Raw genomic sequence first — 20,291 nt, 5'->3', positions numbered from 1 at the left:
CACTGGTCACACTATACAAGGATAATGATGTACCAGCTTGGGAAAATATAAAGTGAATTAAGTAAAAAACTGGTCTGTACCGACCTGAGAAATATAATTGTCCTGGATAGTGAATTTAGTAAGAAAACTGGTCTGTACCGACCTGAGATATTTAATTGTCCTTTAAAGTGAATTTAGTAAGAAACTGGTCTGTACCGACCTGAGATATATAATTATCATGTAAAGTGAATTTAGTAAGAAACTGGTCTGTACCGACCTGAGATATTTAATTGTCCTTTAAAGTGAATTTAGTAAGAAACTGGTCTGTACCGACCTGAGAAATATAATTGTCCTGGATAGTGAATTTAGTAAGAAACTGGTCGGTACCAACCTGAGAAATATAATTGTCCTGTAAATTGAATTTAGTAAGAAACTGGTCTATAACGATCTGAGAAATATAATTGTCCTGTAAAGTGAATTTAGTAAGAAACTGGTCTGTACCGACCTGAGATATATAAGGATCATGTAAAGTGAATTTAGTAAGAAACTCGTCTGTACGGTCCTTAGAAATATAATTGTCCTGTAAAGTGAATTTAGTAAGAAACTGGTCTGTACCGACCTGAGATATATAATGATCCTGTAAAGTGAATTTAGTAAGAAACTGGTCTGTACCGACCTGAGATATATAATGATCATGTAAAGTGAATTTAGTAAGAAACTGGTCTGTACCGACCTGAGAAATATAATTGCCCTGTAAAGTGAATTTTAGTAAGAAACTAATCTGTACCGACCTGAGAAATATAATTATCATGTAAAGCGAATTTAGTAGAAACAAGTCTGTGCGGTCCTGAGAATTGTTTTTCTATATGAAGTTAATTAAGTCAGAAACTGGTCTGTACCAACTTAGGAAATCTGATATAATATACTATAAAGTGAAATTAGTAATAAAAACAAGAGGCCCAAGGGCCTTAACGGTCATCTGACTACCTTGGCAATAATTGTAGAGGACATTTATCAATATAGTGTCGTGGTAGCTATCTTTGATTTATGATCGCCCAGAGATGTAACAACACTTTGTAGGGACCATGTCAGGATCATTTCAAACAAGTTTCAGCCAAATCGCACCTTAAGAACTTGAGAAGAAGTTCAATTTGTGTTTTCAAGATGGCGGCTGTGGTGGCCATGTTTGATTTTGATTCGACCCGAAAAATAACAGCATTTTGTCAGGACCATGTCAGGATCATTTCAAGCAAGTTTCAGCCAAATCGCTCCCGTAAAAAGGGTGACGAAGTTCAAAATGTGTTTTCAAGATGGCGGTCGTGGCGGCCATCTTGGATTTCTATTCGACCCGAAAAATTTTGTCAGGACAATGTCGGGATCATTTCATGCAAGTTTCAGCCACGACGCTCCCGTAGAAAGGGTGACGAAGTTCAAAATGTGTTTTCAAGATGGCGGTCGTGGCGGCCATCTTGGATTTCTATTCGACCCGAAAAATTTTGTCAGGACAATGTCGGGATCATTTCATGCAAGTTTCAGTTAAATCGCACCGGTAGAACTTGAGAAGAAGTTCAATTTGTGTTTTCAAGATGGCGGCTGTGGCGGCCATCTTGGATTTCGGATCAAACCGAAAAAAATAACAACACTTTGTCGGGACCATGTCAGGATCATTTCAAGCAAGTTTCTGCCAAACCGCACCGGCAGAACTTGAGAAGAAGTTCAAAATGTGTTTTCAAGATGGTGGTTGTGACGGCCATCTTGGATTTCTATTCGACCTGAAAAATAACAACACTTTGTCAGGACCATGTCAGGATCATTTTATGTAAGTTTCAGCTAAATCGCACTGGTAGATCTTGAGAAGAAGTTCTAAATGTATTTTCAAGATGACGGTTGTGGCGGCCATCTTAGATCTCGGATCGACCCGAAAAATAAAAACACTTAGTAAGGACTATGTCAGGATCATTTCATGCAAGTTTCAGTCAAATCGCACTGATGGAATTTGAGAAGAACTTCAACATGTGTTTTCGAGATGGCGGTTGTGGCGGCCATCTTGTATCTCGGATCGACCCGAAAATTAAAACACTTAGTAAGGACTATGTCAGGATCATTTCATACAAGTTTCAGTCAAATCGCACTGATGGAATTTGAGAATAAGTTCAAAATGAGTTTTCGAGATGGCGGCTGTGGCGGCCATCTTGTATCTCAGATCGACCCGAAAATTAAAAACACTTTGTCGGGACCATGTCAGGATCATTTCATGCAAGTTCCAGCCAAATCGCACCGGTAGAACTCGAGAAGAAGTTCAAAATGTGTTTTCAAGATGGCGGCTGCGGCGGCCATCTTGGATTTCTATTCAACCCGTGAAATAGCAACACTTTGTTGGGACCATGTCAGGATCATTTTATGTAACTTTCAGCCAAATCGCTCCAGTAGAACTGGTGAAGAAGTTCAAAATGTTAAACGTTTACGGAAGTCGGAATACATCTATAATTGTTTCCCTGGAAGCCCTCGAGAAAATACCTCTTTCCATGGAGACAATTTTCGATCTATACCTCCACAGAGGGCAATAATTGTATGTTGTCTCCCTAGTAGGAGTTATTTTCTCAGAGGCGAAATAATTCTTTCCCGAAAAATTAAAAAAAAAAATCATGTTCTTGTCAACATAGACAAACTAAGGTTACTGGTATCTAAATGTCGGGGAAAAAGAACTCATCAAGATAGTTTCAAGTAATATCAAGGCTTTATCACCTTAACCTATACCATAGCCTTTGAAATATATATATATATAGTGTGTTGTTCGATTCCGTGCCGAAGATACCGTTAATCGAGTTTAGAGACATTTTCGTGATTTTTGCATGTGTGTGATTAACATGTGAGTATTTTTAATTGGTGTCAGATCTCCTTGCGCTAGCGGTGAACTATTGTTGACTTATATCACAGAAGCATACTGTCGAACAGTTGAATCATGAATTGCACCAGCGGAGCATCATCGAAAATATTTTAGGAAGAGAATTAAAATCATGAAAAGGTATTTTGTGTCCTTTATTGGGATAAGTTTTTCTTCATTTTAATGAATGTGTAGTGTGGACAAGATGTTTACATGACTATCAATGCTTTACATTCTCGTGACATCAAGGCTTCGACGAATGGCTGTCTTCTTGGTAAAAAATGATCTTCATTTGCAGAAGTTCACGTAACGATAAAGGTCACATACAGTGGGATTTACGTTAAAAGATTTTTCTGAATGGAAAAAAATCCGTTCCAGTAGCGTTTTTTCATATATTATTTTAGAATTTAAATTTTAAAAGAATCTAATCTTATTATAGAATCGAATCTAATTATATTATTTGATCTTAAAAGGGAATAGAATCTTATTATAGAATTGGATCTTAATAAAGAATTGAATATTATAGAATTTTAATTTTATTATAGATTTTAGATCTTATTATATAATTGGATCTTATGATGAAATAGGATCTTATTATAAAAGTGCACCTTATTTGAGAATCGAATCTTATTACAGCATTGGATCGTATTAGAGAATTGAATATTATGGATTTTAAATTTACTACAGATTTTGCATCTTATGATGAAATATGTATCTTATTATAAAATTGCATCTTATTAGAGAATCAGATTTTATTTATATAATTGAATCTTATTATAAAATTGGATCTTATTATAGAATTGGATCTTTTTATATAAATTGGATCTTGAAATGTAATAATAACGCCGAGTTGTGGAAGAAAAAATACTCGCCCCTGTGTGGATATAAACAACACACATTTTCTGATGTTATTGTTCTTTTTATAAGAAAATAATTTTTCTTGTTTCGGAAAGGTAGTGGGACTTTAAAGTTAAATTTTGAAAGGAAAGGGATATTTTATCTTAATATTACAAATCCATTTTGCAACAGTTTTTTAATTAACTCTAAATAGACAAAATATACGACTCGAAAAGTTGTTTATAGTTGACGAGTTATGTGCGTAGCTAGTTATAATGTGCATCATGTACAAACAAGTAACTTAAAGGCCCAATATCCGTATCTTTTCCTTAGTTTTTTCTTGCGATTTAGAAGAATGATTGAAAAAAAAACCTGTTGTTAAACATCATGCATAGACGGGACTAAATCGAAGTGTCAGAATATGAAGACTGAATAATGATTCGTAATATTTCTTTAAAAATCAAAATAAAATATTAAACTATCGCTAGGTGGGTTGTCCCACTTAGTGCAAACAAGCCGAAAGGTAGGCCGACAATAGTAACGTCTTTGCCGAGAACGTCATGTGACTACTGTAACTACGTAACGTCTGTCCGAACCTCTTTCGCGAAAAACGTTTTCCATGAAACTTGTCCTCGACTTCCGGTACGGCAAACACTCGTAACTTCTATGGCGACCAGTTTAAAATGAAGGCTGTTATACATGTATCCGACTTTCAGAACAACCGTGCTGTACGCAAAGTTATCAAAAAAAACATTATGAATATTCTTTAATATATCTTAATTTTAACTACATCTACAAAAACTAACAATATCGGAGTCGAATTTAACTTGAATTTTTGTTGATAGTTACGTATATAGTGTGGCTTTAATTCAAAACAAGGTGTTTTATGCTTCAAGGCGCATTTTAATCCACTCCGAAACACATTACCTGTCGTGTAGATAGTATCACCCAGATTGGTAATTAAGATACTAAATACAATTAGTTTAGTTTCCTGTTTATGGTGTACCCCTGGCTTTAGCATGGCTAGTGACGTCCCCGTAGGTATGTACACCTCAAAGTATTAGCCTTGCTAGTAGGCACATCAGGTATGATTTTTTTTAAATCTCAGAAATACATTTCGGTGAACATACTCAATATATACTAATAAATCGGGATGATAAATAAGCAGCATTAAATCATGATTCCCTACAGAAAAGCATTCAGGAAGTAAAACACCTACTCAAATCTTATTAAATAAGCTAACGAGTTTCCACAAAATAATCAGGTTTAAGGAATGTTGACAAAGATGACGAAAGCTAAAAAAATGAAAACACTTATAAAATTCACATTCCGTATAGATTTTTTATTGATTTTAAGACTGGATCCAATGCAGTATTTTAAAATTAAACATAAACAGGAAAAACTACCCATGCAAATAACTACCCATGCTTGATCTATAAATAACCACAAACTAAAATTGCAACTTAAAGATTGTGCATAAAACAGGAGTTGGTAATCAGATGATCAAGCATATCTTTTTAATGCTTTAGCTGAACAGCGAGCCAAGTTTCAATGCCGATAACGGATCTTCCATGAAACCCTGACCGTAAGAAAGATACAGTCCAGACTTAGTCTCTCTACCGATAAATTTACACATACACGCCTATCAAACATAATTCTTTTACTAAATGAATCAGCTCTCCTAACAATAGCAGATGCCTCTGTTAGTAGCACTCCGTGCGCCTAACCTCCTCGTATGCGACACTACTTAAAGAGCGTTTACCCACCAAATACAATTTTAGTTTTGTGTTTTCTAAAATTTTCATACTATTTAAAACTACGAAAATTTTGAATTCTAAAGGGTATCTGAAAAGTATTCCAATCAAACATGTTTTTTTTTTTATATTATTTTACGTTTCCAACGCATGCCAATTCATAAACAAGAGGCCCAAAAGGGCCTTCAACGGTCATGACTGGGGGATACCTTGAACAATAGTAAAATTAATTATATATATAGTGTCCACTTTGGTCAGGATCATGGCTCAGGATATATTTTCAATTTCTTACAAAACAAAATTTTCATTTTCAAACAAGAGGCCCAAGGCACTCTAACATATAGGAAATTACTGAAGATTTTGTGTCATGGTAGTCATCTTCGATTTGGGATCACCCACAGAAGATGTAACTATACATTTGTCGGGACATGTCAGGCTCATTTGTGTCATGTAAGATGCAGACAAATCCCTCCGGTAGCTACTTGGAGAAAGAAAATTTCAAAATGTGTTTTCAAGATGGCGGCTGGCGCTGGCCATGTATTGATTATCGGATCGACCCGAAAAATAACAACACTTTGTCGGGACCGTGTCAGGATCATTTCATGCAATTTTCAGCCAAATCCCACTGGGAGGGGCTAGAACTTGAGAAGAAGTTCAAAATGTGTTTTCAAGATGGCGGCTGTGGCGGCAATCTTGGATTTCGGATCGACCCGAAAAATAACAACACTTTGTCGGGACCGGTGTCAGGAACATTTTACATGCAAGTTTCAGCCAAATCCCACTGGTTAGAACTTGAGAAGAAGTTCAAAATGTGAAAAAGTTAACGGCACTGGCGCAACATGCGCACGGCGCACCACGGCGCACGGCGGGACGACGACGGACGAAACATGAATGACTATAGGTCATCCTGACCCTTCGGGTCAGATGACGCTAAAAAAACCCACAGTATACACATATTTCATATAAATAAATATGCGTTCACTCACTATTGGCTTATTCGACGGCTTATTCGACAGGATAAAACTTACTAAATTATCACAGTTTAAATATATACACAATTGTTGTTTATAATTAATCTAGTTAAAATGATGTGTTAATGTGGGTTAAATTACAATGATGGTGGGGCGATCCCCTACCGACAAATTATAACTTTCCTCACTTGACACTATAAAGAACTACAGAAATGCACATTGCATACAGCCATAATGACTTGAAAAGTCACTTAAACGTGAGGGCCCAAATTGATCTAAACCGAAATTGGGGAGATGAATTAACTGCCATGATAAGGTCTGCAAAGTCCTAATGTTTTCACTTCTGTTCTAGATCAATATCAAGGTTTCCAAAAACTAATGGAACAATTGCAAGAAGCTATGTCCAAATTAAGACATCTAGTTGTAACAATTTTGTCCAAAAACTAGATAACCGATGGCAATTGAAATTACTAACGAAAATGAAAATAGGAAACTGTTTTCAGTAAGTAGTTTTACCAACATAACAAGTCAATATGATAAATCAAGCTTTTAATTAAAAATCCTGTGATATATTTTGTAATGCTTAAGCGAATTCACACCAAAACAAAATAGATGGAAAAAAAATTTGACATTCAAAAAGTTGACATTCCTTTCGAAGAGCAAATTTTTATCTATTTTTAGATTTCAACAAAGCCCCAGGGCTTGATTGATATATTTTTTTTTAAATATTGTGCTAAGGCTTTTTCACCAGTTTTCTGTAATTTACTAAATACATGTATGTGCATTGACACAAGTTGTTTCCCTCAAAACTGGAATACACCAAAGTAAACCCTCTTTTTTTAAACAGTGTAAGAAAGAAATGTTGTGTAATTACGGTGACCGAATATTGCCTTTTTTATCCAAAGATTGGAAAAAAAATGGAAAAAACATATACATATTCATTTTTATAACTTTTTGACTGAAAATAATTTAATTTACAAATATCCAGTCCTGTGTTCAGACCCAAATATTCTTGCCAATCAGCACTTACTGTACCAGCATTGCAAATTCGATGGTTTGATGCAATTGATAAAGGATTGCTTTCTGTCTACTATTTTTAGACTTTCGTACAGCTTTTCGATCTTGTTAATCACCCAATTTTAATTAAAAAATAATTATATGGTTGTTCAAGGACAGCATATTTTAAAAGTTTATCTTGACAGGAGATTTCAAGTTTTTTAAAATCTAAAAGTACACCAAATGATTATCTCCCTCTAACAGGAGTCCCTTAGGGGATCGGTATTGGGACCAGTGATGTTTTATTTGATATGTGTGAATGATCTCCCGTAAGTAGTCAACCAGTGACATGTTAGATGTATGCAGATAATACTCAGGCAAAACAATATCCTCATGGTGTAATGTAAATAAAATGTGCATCAATACCCGAGAAAAACCAAAGCTTACTGGTTGTTTCCACCTCACAGAGGAAAAATAAAACTAACAGATGAATTATGTGACTTAATGCCATTAATGTAAATATTGAAAATGTAACATGTGGAAAAATCTCTTAGGAGTTTCAGTGGTATGATTGTATAACTTTGAAATTACCATTTCTCTGATATATACAGAAAAATATCCTGTCAATTTTTCAAATGAAAAAATGAAGACCATTTTTAAGTCAAACCTCTTGTATCACTTTTTTTTAATTGTTTTATTAATCCCAATATGGATTATTGTGCCACAATCTGGGTAGATTTTCCACACTCAAAATATTTTTTATTTACTAAATCACTGTACAAGTACATTTAAAACGATCGTTTAAAATATAAAGGGAGCTTATGTTTGGAACATTTTACCAGACCACATAAATGAAGCTGCACATCTCTTTTATATCTTTTAAGAAAGCAGCAAAAGATTTTTTATGGAGTAATTCTTTATTCGACCTGTAGCTGTAATTCATACCCTCATCAAATGTGCCCCTTTTTTCATGAATGAATAAAGAATATTTCTTTACCCTGTATATACTGTATATTTATCTTGGGCACGTTAAGATGAGCTGCTAAGCTCAACATATAATCAAGTTTAATAAAGTCTATTTATTTTATTATTATTATTATCAAATTTTACCCGTAACATTTTTTTGTGATTAAAAAACAAACATAGTTTCCTCTTCTGCACATTTGGGAGAATACGTTCTTCTCTGATATCGAGAAACCATTTGTGCGTGTCATCTGTATAACGCGGACACACCTGGGTAAACACGACTATAACAAAAAAGTTTGATATATGGATATGGAGAACAGATCTCAACAATCTTGTAGGTCTAATATATTCTTTAAATAAATTTTTGTTACTGTTGACGCTTTCTTATGACCCTGTTAAAACTAGTGTTTTTTATGCTTATATATCACTTCTTATGTGATACTTGAACATGAAATTAGTCCTTAACCTTATATATTACTGTTTGACTACAAGAATTATTGTGATGTTTGTAATTTTTGGCAAAATAATGCAAAAACAATTTTTTTTATTTTATTGCGCACATTGTTCAATTTTCACTTTCATAAAAGTACTAAATTGCATGTAATTCAGTATATATTTTCTGTCCACCTGATGTAACCATGCAAGTCTCATTACTGTCTTACTCCATATATAGCATATATTGAAAGGCATATCCATCATCTCTAATACATCAATTATACTTATTTTAGGAAACATTATTTAGAACTACAGCACAATTACAAGTCAACAGTGATAACTAAGGTTAGGTCTGGGATAATATAGGAAACTTAATATTCAAATTATTTATTTTCACAGTACACCTAAGAAAAGAGTAATAGAACATACAAAAAATCACTAATACCAATTAAATGGTGAATGACTTTAAACCTTACTAATAAGATTATTGTATTTTCCTTTACTTAGGCTCGCTGGAAAACTTAACATAAAGAATGACTACTATTGGGTAATTGCCAACATAAAGCTGACAACAGTGAAATGTAAACAAATTATAAATAAAGAACACTTGTATTTAAAGAATCGATTAAACCCATTTAATTTGCTCATTGTCTGTTTACATCAAAGAAAACACTCAAAACGGGGTATTCTGGATGCATTTTCTTTATCATAATTTTTCTTTGTACATACATTTATGTATATAGCCAGCAATTTTGAAAGTGGAACATTTTTTTAACTTGCGGGGGAATGGGTTGTGTTAAATAATAGAGATAGATTTTGAAGGAAAATATGTCTATAACAGCTACCAATTTTTGTCGTGTGTTAAATATAACTTGAGAAACTACATGTGAAGATTAAAAATGTTTCAAAATGCATGTATGAGCTCTTTAAAAGATGACAAAGCGAAAACCGTGTCATCCACGATACTTTAGGGTTGCTATCATTGTCGTTATATTTTCAATTATGTTATAGCAAAAATAAAGTCATTTCAGGAGAAAAACTTACCTCAATCACACAGAGATAATAAATACTTACATAGAACATTTTTAATTTGTTGTGTCGAACAGAAAAAACCATTGTGACGTCATGGACATGTAGAGGATCTTATATGAATGGTTATGTAATCATACGCAAATTATTAAAGAAGAATTCCATAATTTTAATTGGCATAACAAATCATATAAAGAGGTCAAAAAATCATATTCTGTGGCCATAAGTGCTAGGTTCTATATTTATCACATAACTATTTTTTTTTTGGAAATACAACGGCTCAGATGTGACGTTCTCGTCTATCAAGTCAACCAAGTGACGTCATACATTGGTTATGACATCATAGTTAATTAACTAGAATTAATAAGTCACAGTAGTGTTTTGTGTCGTCTTGTGACTATTAAGTTACATGGTCCTGACGTCATATTATAGTTTCCTGTCATGACGTCACATAATAGAATTTCCTGCTCGGCACAGCAATAAGAATCGCTCCAGGTCTTTCTTACATGAGTGACAATAATATTTCATGGGTGAAGTAACTGGATATCTAACGGATTCTATGATTAAAATCTTATATTAAAGATGCTCCACACGCCGACAGAGCATAAATGATATCATCATTTGAACAATAATTTGGTGTTTAAAATCGTGTGTATAAATATGTCTAATTAACACAAAAAAATTATATAAAACTTAATTTATTTTTGCTTTTGGTGCATGCGCAATCAGAACTTCGTTCCATATAGCATAATAGTGCCACGGAATTTTTCCGGGATGCAATTTATTATTTTCATATTTTGAACTTGAAGTAAAATTAGAAGCTCAAACTTTTCAATTGTGATAATGGTGTAAAAGTAAGTAACTTTTGTAACTGCAGAAAAATACAAAATCGTTTGCTCCTGTTTTTGATAGTGAAAAAAATTACCACTTGTCAGCGGTGGGAGCATCTTTAAAGGAATGCTCGATTGAAATATCCCGTATGTTATGTCAGCTTATCTTGCTTCTTTTTCTTTCATATTGAATTTCCCTCTGTTGCAGATTTTGCCGTTTACATGATATTAATTGTCGTCGGTTCTTTTGATCCTAATATGTTTGGATCGGCTTATGCTGTAAATCTGTGTCGTCATGTAACGTAAAAATAATCGATCGAAGTGTTCTGTTGGCTGGGAAGAACTTGAAAGATCTAATTGAATCTGAAATAAAACCGCAGTGTCCAAAGATTCCTAGGCCTCAAAGATGAAGGCGCTTACAGATATGCAGTTAGCAACTATATACAATGTATGCGCCGACCACCTGAACGCCTTTTAGCAGTCTCTCCAGGTTATGTATATTTTAATCTTATCTTTTTCAAAGTATTTTTTTTATATTTTATGAAAAATAAATAATATAAAAACACTAGAAGATGCCCTTTTTACAAAATGGACATCCTAAGGAATAAGATCGCGCAAATTTGATCTCAAATATTAGATTCCGATAATTTTTTTAAAACCATTTTATTCCTCAATTTAAGAGTTTTATGAAAGTCCTCAACACATTTAGCAAACGTTATCTGGTTTTAACGGTAATTATGGCTTCAATATTTACATTGTCATTGCAAACCCACTATAAAAACCTTAAACTAACGCAGTAGGCATTTACTGATGCAGTTAAATGCCACCTGATAATTTTAACGTTTTTCATTATATTTTACAACTGACCAGTTTGAGCAGTCCATTACTCTCATTATTACCCAATTGTATTGCAGTATCAATGTCTAAATGGTCCATTTAGATCAGTTTGGTTAAATAGTTATATTTTCCAAATATATATTAAGGTTAAAGTTGTTTAGATACCTCAATAATAAAATATAAATACAAATATACATGGTTTCATTAAATATTTTGTACTAATGGACATAAAAACAAACACATACCTCACAATGCTATTACTTTTTTCAAATGTTAATGATTAAACAAAAAATGGAAAACTGAAAGTTTGAACACAAATTCTGCAAAAAAGTGGTTCATTAATTGGTTGACACAAAGAGCATTTTTATAATGCAATAAGCATACAAGTTCTGTACTGATAACAAGAATTTTGTGTCTGTAACAAATGGTTTATTCCATAAACAAAAAAGGAGGAAATCTCAAATAATATTTTTAACCATGGGGCACAACAATTAGAAATGCCGCCAGCCAGACTCGATAGGCGAATTCCCGTATAAATTATTTAACAAATAAAAACTATTTCTACTAACATAGAATTCTTTGTTTATTTCAAGGGAGGTCAAAAACATCTCAAAACATTAAAAAGAATGTAAGATTAATTTAGCACAATCTGGCTTTGGATGTATAAGAAATCAAAGATAATCATGTTTACATTTCCATAAATAATAATTCACATGTTCTGACTTATTCAAAGTAACATTTTTCAAAAGTAACACTTTCCTAAAATCGCACTTCGGTGGCAACAAAGGACACAACCGTGCCCAAGTATGCGAAGAAAGTTTTCATCATCTTATTTTAAAAGAATTTTTAAATAAGATTTTTGTAATTTAAATCCACAAGAAGGAACAGCCTATTTATACGTTGATCAGTTTGAGACCATTACCCAAAATAATTGACGTACATAATGGTTTATGATTTGGATGCAATTAATCCCCAATGGACTTCACTTTTGGCAGGTTTAGTTTATATATTATGTAGGACTGTGACCGTGTGAATGTAAATATTGTAACGAAATTCAATTAAGTTAATCATACAACCTTAATTGTGAAGTTGTTCGTAAAAATGTCGTGTTGAGATTAAAAAAAATAGTTTAAACGGATGACATATTCAATTCATTTTGCACAAATTAGGCGTTTACATTCTTTGAATATGAATAGTTCTTAATTTTAAAATTCAATAGTAAAACGAGAAACGATTTTTTTCACTTCATGGGATTGTGGTTTTTTCTATTGCAGATACTTTGGGTCCCCCTTTCCTTATGTTATACTGCATTCGATTTGTCATTACCAGATGAGGATCCACCAACGTATTATGATGCTGTCACAAAAAATCTACAAATGTCAGAATAACAATAGATCTAGCACACACAATGATTGATTTATCATATTTAATGTCACGTGGTCGTCCTCAACGATAAGACGATGTCAGATATTATGCAGTTGTTCTGAACAACACTCTAGTCGAAATGCCGTTTTTTAGTTTAATACCAAATTAGTTGTGATAGACCATTGAGCTTTGGAGTGGAGTAGGGAATAAAAAGACATTAAAGTGAAAAACATGCTAAATATATACAAAAAACCCGACGATCTATTAGCAATTAACTCGCGCATTTTGAAAATGTAAAGAGCAAAATTGGCTTTACAGATCACATCTCGCCACAAGCATTATACATTTCCTCTTATCATAAGTTATACAAATCTTACATCGTTAGAAGCGATACAAATATCCTCCCATAACTCTTCCAATCTAACAAGCCAAAGGAATCTCCGCACGGAAAGAAAAGCCCCCAACCCCTTCCAACCTCATTCGAAAAATATAACACCCGGTATATTGCCTTTCAAGAAAAACAAATCCACTCTGACAAAGAAATATATTTTTCCGATTCAAAACAACTACAAATCCACTCTTGTGAAAAAATATACAAATTCCCCGCAAGCAATATGAATTATCTTAAATATCAAAGAAATCTTTTTAGATTGATTCATATTTACACCAAATGATGCAAATGTCATATCATTACGATGAGCGTAATTAACATCCACTAAAATATTTGAAAAAGAAAACTATTGATATTAATGTCGTTGCTAGTCGTTGCTAGCAGAGCGAGGGCAATTCTAGTTTTTATTTAGTCCCCCAACTGATGCAGGTTTTTTTCTTCGATACCTTGTTTATGTTTGATGTTTTCCTGAAAGGCAGGAAAGAACTAACCATGGTACACAATGCTTCTATTTCCGAATACAACATGGCCGACATTCCACGGCCACTGATTTGTAATATTTAGACTATTTTGAGGTACATGGAGCAGAATTGTACCTTTTCTAAAAGCCTCCATTGTCATGGTAACGAATTAAAAAGTTTCTGATCGGTCAAAATTTAGATATTGTCTGATTTCAGTGAAAATGGATTAATGAGGATTTTGAGTGATGGTGAATGCAATGGTATGGGTGTCTTGTTTGACTTTATGTGTGTGGGACTTCAGCAATGTTTGTCATGTAGCACTTGTTATTACTTGTGACGCAATGTTGAACATACTTTTTAAAAATGATTTATTTTTACGCCTGATTTTTAACCGTTATTTTAATATTTTCATTTTATCAGATACTTCTGTATTTAAGCGTTGTATAGTTTCATCTTTTTTATTCATCGTACATTGATAGCAAACGACAAGAAATCATATTCTGCTTCTTGGATACATTAATACCAGTGATACAATTTATATAATATATTTTAGCGCATGCATTTGCAGTGTATTATTGCCGTTCGTAAGCTATTTTTTTTTTCTTTTAAATTGAGTCATCTTTTCTGATGAAGACTGATTTCCCTCTGTGGTGTATGTGAGTCTATGAATATGGTAGTATTTGTCATTGCTTTAAAAGGAATGGAACGATTGGTTAGCCAGTTTTCATTTTGATGTAATCGGTTAACCAGGGTACCGCTGAATAGTAAAAAATAGTGATTTTAGATGATGTATTTTTGAAACTCCTTATTTGTTATGTAACACATAGAAAGCAAATAACAAGACTGCAAACCTATAAAAATTGAACGAAAATGTCGATATGATTGTTGATGATATTAAATAACTTCTCTCTATAATATAAATGAAAAATAAAGTTGTTTTACGTCACTGTATATATTTTAATGTTTTAGTGGTGAAGTTTGATTCAATTTTATGACGACAATCTATTTTATTATGGCTATACGGAATGTTACATTATGATATTAAAGCATAGTTATTATTGAGATATATACGATCATTGTTTTCTATTAATCGCTTTTACACTTTGGTTCGGATGAAGGCAGATGGGTTCAGTACTTCCAAATATGTTCAAAATGCAGTAAAGAAACAAATGTAATAACCGATTATTTTTGTACGTCACACGTTTCGCATTTTTATATGAACGGGAATTTCGGACTTTGAAAATTGACGGCAAAAATGTATGAATAAATCTATCGGAATGTAAATACCCAGCTAATCTGGACGCGGCACATCCTCGATACTCCAAGGTTCCGATCACTTACAATCTCTACACCCCTAGACTATTTCATAGTAAAATTAAAGGCAGCTCAGCGGGAAACATCTGAACCAGTCATATGCCTGCATAAATTTCCTTTGAAGACTACAGAGAGAGCGACGCTCAACATCAAAGCCACACAGTCAACCAAAGTGTACCGTTTAAGGCTCTGTTGATGTACAACAAAGGACTTAATTACATATTCTGTTCTGTTGCCTCCAGTTTTACTATGATATTGTCCAGGGATGTAGAGATCGTAAGTGATCGGAACCCCTGGAGTATCTAGGATGGACGCGGCAATGAACTTCGAATCACTTTAAAAGCACTTCAAAAGCTGTCAATAACAGGACAATAAAGGCAGTATTGGAATACATTACACCACTAGTATATACTGTGTCAATTATTAATATAATCACTAGTAAATTATATTGGTAATGGTTTGGAAAATGGGTTTCATATGCTGTCGTATGACCATCTGTAAGGTATGTTATCTCTGTGCGTACCAAGAGCAATATTGTACCCGTCCTCATCGGAGTAACACTAAGCACGTGCAGTCAGTATACAAAAGCTTGCAATAACAAGTTACGAGTACACTAATGCAAAAAAAAAGAAAATAATTCAAACCCCGGCATTGTTTACTTCATCACATGTTATCACTATAATGCTCAAAAGACCTTGACATTTCTCTGAATGAGTATAAAAATTCTTTTTAACAGTATTATTATTATCTTTATTTCCGCCAAAATTGAAGATTATAATAAAGAATGACATTTAACATGAAAACAATAAACAAAACAAAAACAAATAGATGTTTACGAAATATGTACAAGTTCAAGATTAATAATTAGTAATTAGATGAGTTTAAACAAAGCAATAAAGATCGCATGCTTTCAGGAGTCTATACACAAAAAGTACATTTCCTAAACTAAATTCCTCTAAAGCACTGTTTGAGAAATCATTGGCCAATTCTTTACCCAACAAGGTGTTACATAAATCAAAATCTGTTAAACTGTGAAGCGATGATATTGAGTTCTAATCCAAAATTATTCACCAAAAAACACCAGTACTCGTCACGAATTTCGCTATTTTTATCACAATGCAAAATGATATGGGTAACATGATCATTATAGAGCATTCCGCAATATTTTTCTATACAATTTGATAGTCGTTAGTTTACACAAACATTCAAAATACAATGTACATGATTGTTATACTGTGGGAACTTTACAGCGAGTTCCCAAAGAAATTGCAACCTATTTTAGGGTGAATACATTTGAATCTAATAAAATCTATATTATTTGACATACGTTCTAGACGTGATCTTTCATCAAAGGACCTCTTTCACGAACAATGGAATTTTGCCCACGAACCAATTTTATTGAAAATTAAATGTTATATGTAGCTACATTTAATGCAAAACACCTTGAAATACGTTAAAAAAATTCAAAAGGTCCCAGGAGCCTGTGCTGTGGCCAAATTAATGTTGAACCTGTTGAGGTGTAATGACGATGGTTCCCTTTTTTGCTCCAAAATGGGATAATCAAAATAATGGTTTTATGTCTTTAAAACTGTTTTATTTTCTGTAAGGAGTAATAATTATTACATATCATGATCACAATTATGTAGGCATATAATTGTGACAAATAAAATTTTGGCTCACATTTTAAAGACAGGAAAATATCGAGAATTTTGGGTGTTATTTTCAGCCATGTCAATTATCAACAATGGTGATTCACCCACTTCAGTTTGATTGTGCACCAAAACTATTTTCTAAAAAAAGTTGGTCATTACCTGAAGTAAATATTGTGAAAATTCAGAAAAAAATTGTGGGATCCGGTAAAAATTTGTCGTTTAAAGGTTATACTATAGCATTGGTCCCTATTTTTAAGTACACGTTACATAATGCTAAGAATATGCTTATTTTTTTTTTGGATCATTTTATTCACGAATGCTAACGGTTGTCTACATTAATGTATAATCCAATACTCATCTGTAACGTTTGATTTATGATTTCAAATTGATTTATTTAGTGTTGACTTTGTAGAAAATTCAAGTTTGATCCATAATCAAAATTACAAAACATTTGGGTGTTTTATTACCACGAATAAGCTGTTTTGCATTTGAAGTAGCTTCACTAATATTGTCCCTGTTCAATTGATTTATTTTGTAATTATAGAGCATTTTTCACAGTAAAGAGAGTGATTAAAATGGGGATTCTGTAACTGTTGTGGGTTTGAGAGGAAGAGTTTACAGGTTATACATGGGTTCTTGTTCTTTACAAAACTACAGTAGTGTCGATTATTTGCAGGGCTAAACAATTCTGATTAACATTTATGTTGATTCTTGACTTTACACTTGTATAAATCTCAGCTACACTCTTACATATTATATTTGTTTTAGATTTTAAGTTTAATTTGGTAGGGAAACTAAATGATGTATCACCTCAGATTCAGATTCATTAATGGCAAATACTTCTTTATCTTGCTATATTATATAACTGTATGTAGAAGGGTTTATTAATGGAATAATTGGAAGTATATCTGTTAAGTTAGATCCCATAATACTTGATTAATTATTTATTGTTTGTCAATAATCATATTTGAATTCATTGTTAATATTATTATATAATTTAGAAAATCAAAACGTTTTTACTGTGGATTAGACAAAAAAGAAAGGCTTCGTACACAGTTTTTTTTTAAAAATCATGGACATCGGTGTATATTCCCGTGGGTAAGAGTGTGTGGCTGAACGTGATAAACCGTTTTTTCCTATTTCTATATATAAACTGACTTTGAGTTTAGAATTATATGAGTTTTATAAGTAATTCTGAAGGTAATCCATCATGGTCAAAAACATCTCTTAAAATGTTAATTGGATGATATGGTATTAATTCGTTGTAAAGAGATAATGGAGAAACAAGGCCAACAGGACATGTGAGAGTGTCTGATCAAACTGGAAAGACTTTTAAATGCAGTGTATTGCATATACTTTATGTTACTTAGCTTTGAGTGTCACGTATAAATTTATTTATTTGGATATTCCCCTGACATGTATAATTCATGTTGTGATAACCAAATTTCTTATAAAATCATTTTTTTTACCTGAAATGATAATCCTTATGCATCATTTTGATTGATAGTATGATGTGTTTACGATACACAAAGCTAATTATGAAAAATAAAACTGTGGACCTCAAAAACTTTAGACTGTTTCATTAACCCATAAAAGATGATGTTATTTTTTTAACTGAAAAAAAAAATTACTTAGTTAACTTTTATGGAATTCATGAAAATTCTTAAGAAAATTAAAAAAAAAAACTCGAAATCAAACTTCAGTTGATTGAACACAAATGTTCTGAACAATCTAAATATTAAACTGCTAAGAAATACTTATATAGTAAAATTAATACATTTTTGAACGAAAAAAAATAATTATATATCAAATTTGTTCTTTGTTTTTTTTTATAACAAAAACTTGTAATTGGTGTGATTTGATGCCATTGCCAACACTTTGAAAGCACAATATTTGAAAAACAACAACATTATACATATATGCACTAATATACGGTGATGTGTGAAAATTGGTAAAAAACTTAGTTCTCTTACATAATAATCTACTCCCACCCATTTTTTTTTTTCTAGATTTTGTTATTATTTTACTTTTATATGCCTTTCAGCTGTAAATAAAAATAATATTTCTGAGAATGCAGCTGCAATCATCATCTAGCTTGAGAAAGTGAATGATAATGCCCTAAATATTCCGAAATACTTTGTTATTGTGATTCAATATTTTGATTATTCTACAATATATAGGTTATAAAAATCATATATTAATTTAAATTTAATGTAACTAATGAGTATTAAATAAGATTAAAAAATTAGTTTCTTTGTTTTCTCAATTTTATGATTGAAAAGGGCCCGTGGTGCAACCACGGTGTAATACTGCTAAAAATAGACCTTGCCTCATTAAGACCTTTTAAATAACAACAAATTTACCGGTCCACAATTTTTCTGAAATTTTCACAATATTTACTTCAGGTAATGAGCCAACTTTTTAGAAAATATTTTTGGTGCACTCAAAACTGGAAGTTGGTGAATCACCATTGTTAATAATTGACATGGCGGAAAATAATACCCAAAATTTCGATATTTTCGATCTTTAAAATTTAGCCAAAATTTTTATTTGTCCCAATTTTGTCTACATATTTGTGATCATAATATGTAATTATTTATACTCTTCAGAAAATAATACAGTTTTATGACATAAAACATTATTTTGATAACTTTTTGGATCAAAAAGGGAACCCTGTCATACACCTATACTGGACAACATTAATTTGGCCACAGCACAGGCCCCTGGGACCTTTTGAAATTTTTAAGCGAATTTTTACATGTAACATTTAGTTTACTAAATTGGTTTCGTGGGCATTTTGTTCGTGTGAAAGAGGTTCCTTTGTAAAACATTTATAAACAAGTTTTTTCGCCAATGTTTTTTTACTAGGAGAAGATAACCAGATTTAATATAATGAGTAAAAAGAATCACACACAGATGGTATTTTACGTGTAATAATTACACTATTGTTGTCTCTGGTTTAAACATTGTTTTGTTATTCGGCAATTCAAAAAAAAAAATATCGTAAAAATGTTGTTGGGACAAAATTTTGTGAATTAAGGAATCACCACTATGCATGAGGCAAAATAATTTCTCACACAATCTATATAATTTTATCGATGGTCAATAATAAGTTTTTATGGCAGCAAACACCAACCCAGTGCAATGGAGCAATGTGTTACTCCACATGTACAGTAAGAAGTCCTCGTCTTTATTCATGAAAGACCTTGTGACCTTTAATTGACCAATTTTAAAATTCTGCGCTCGTTTATAGCTGTCATTTTCTTCTGACCTGTTCAGTTAATTATAAGACACTCACATCTCACATCGTAAAGAATTATATAGAGCAAATATGGAGTAGATCTTTAATTTTGATCAATTTGGCAATTAGTCTGCAGAGGGTGTTTGTTATAGATAGCTTATTAGGTATGTTGCACCTGACTTTTAGAAAAGTGACATAATAACAGTTTTTAACTTTCAAAATGCCCTCTCCCCCTTTTCAGGTTCTTTCGTACACGATTAATTTTCCATAGTGACGTGTATTCTGTTGTATAAAAATATAACCAACGTGTTTTGTTTTCAAGTAACTACTGAGAGAACGTCATTTGTAC

The sequence above is a fragment of the Argopecten irradians genome, chromosome 12, assembly GCF_041381155.1.
Source record: "Argopecten irradians isolate NY chromosome 12, Ai_NY, whole genome shotgun sequence".
Taxonomy (NCBI): Eukaryota; Metazoa; Mollusca; class Bivalvia; order Pectinida; family Pectinidae; genus Argopecten; species Argopecten irradians.
The sequence above is the reverse complement of the archived record's forward strand: the minus strand, read 5'-3'. Positions refer to the sequence as shown.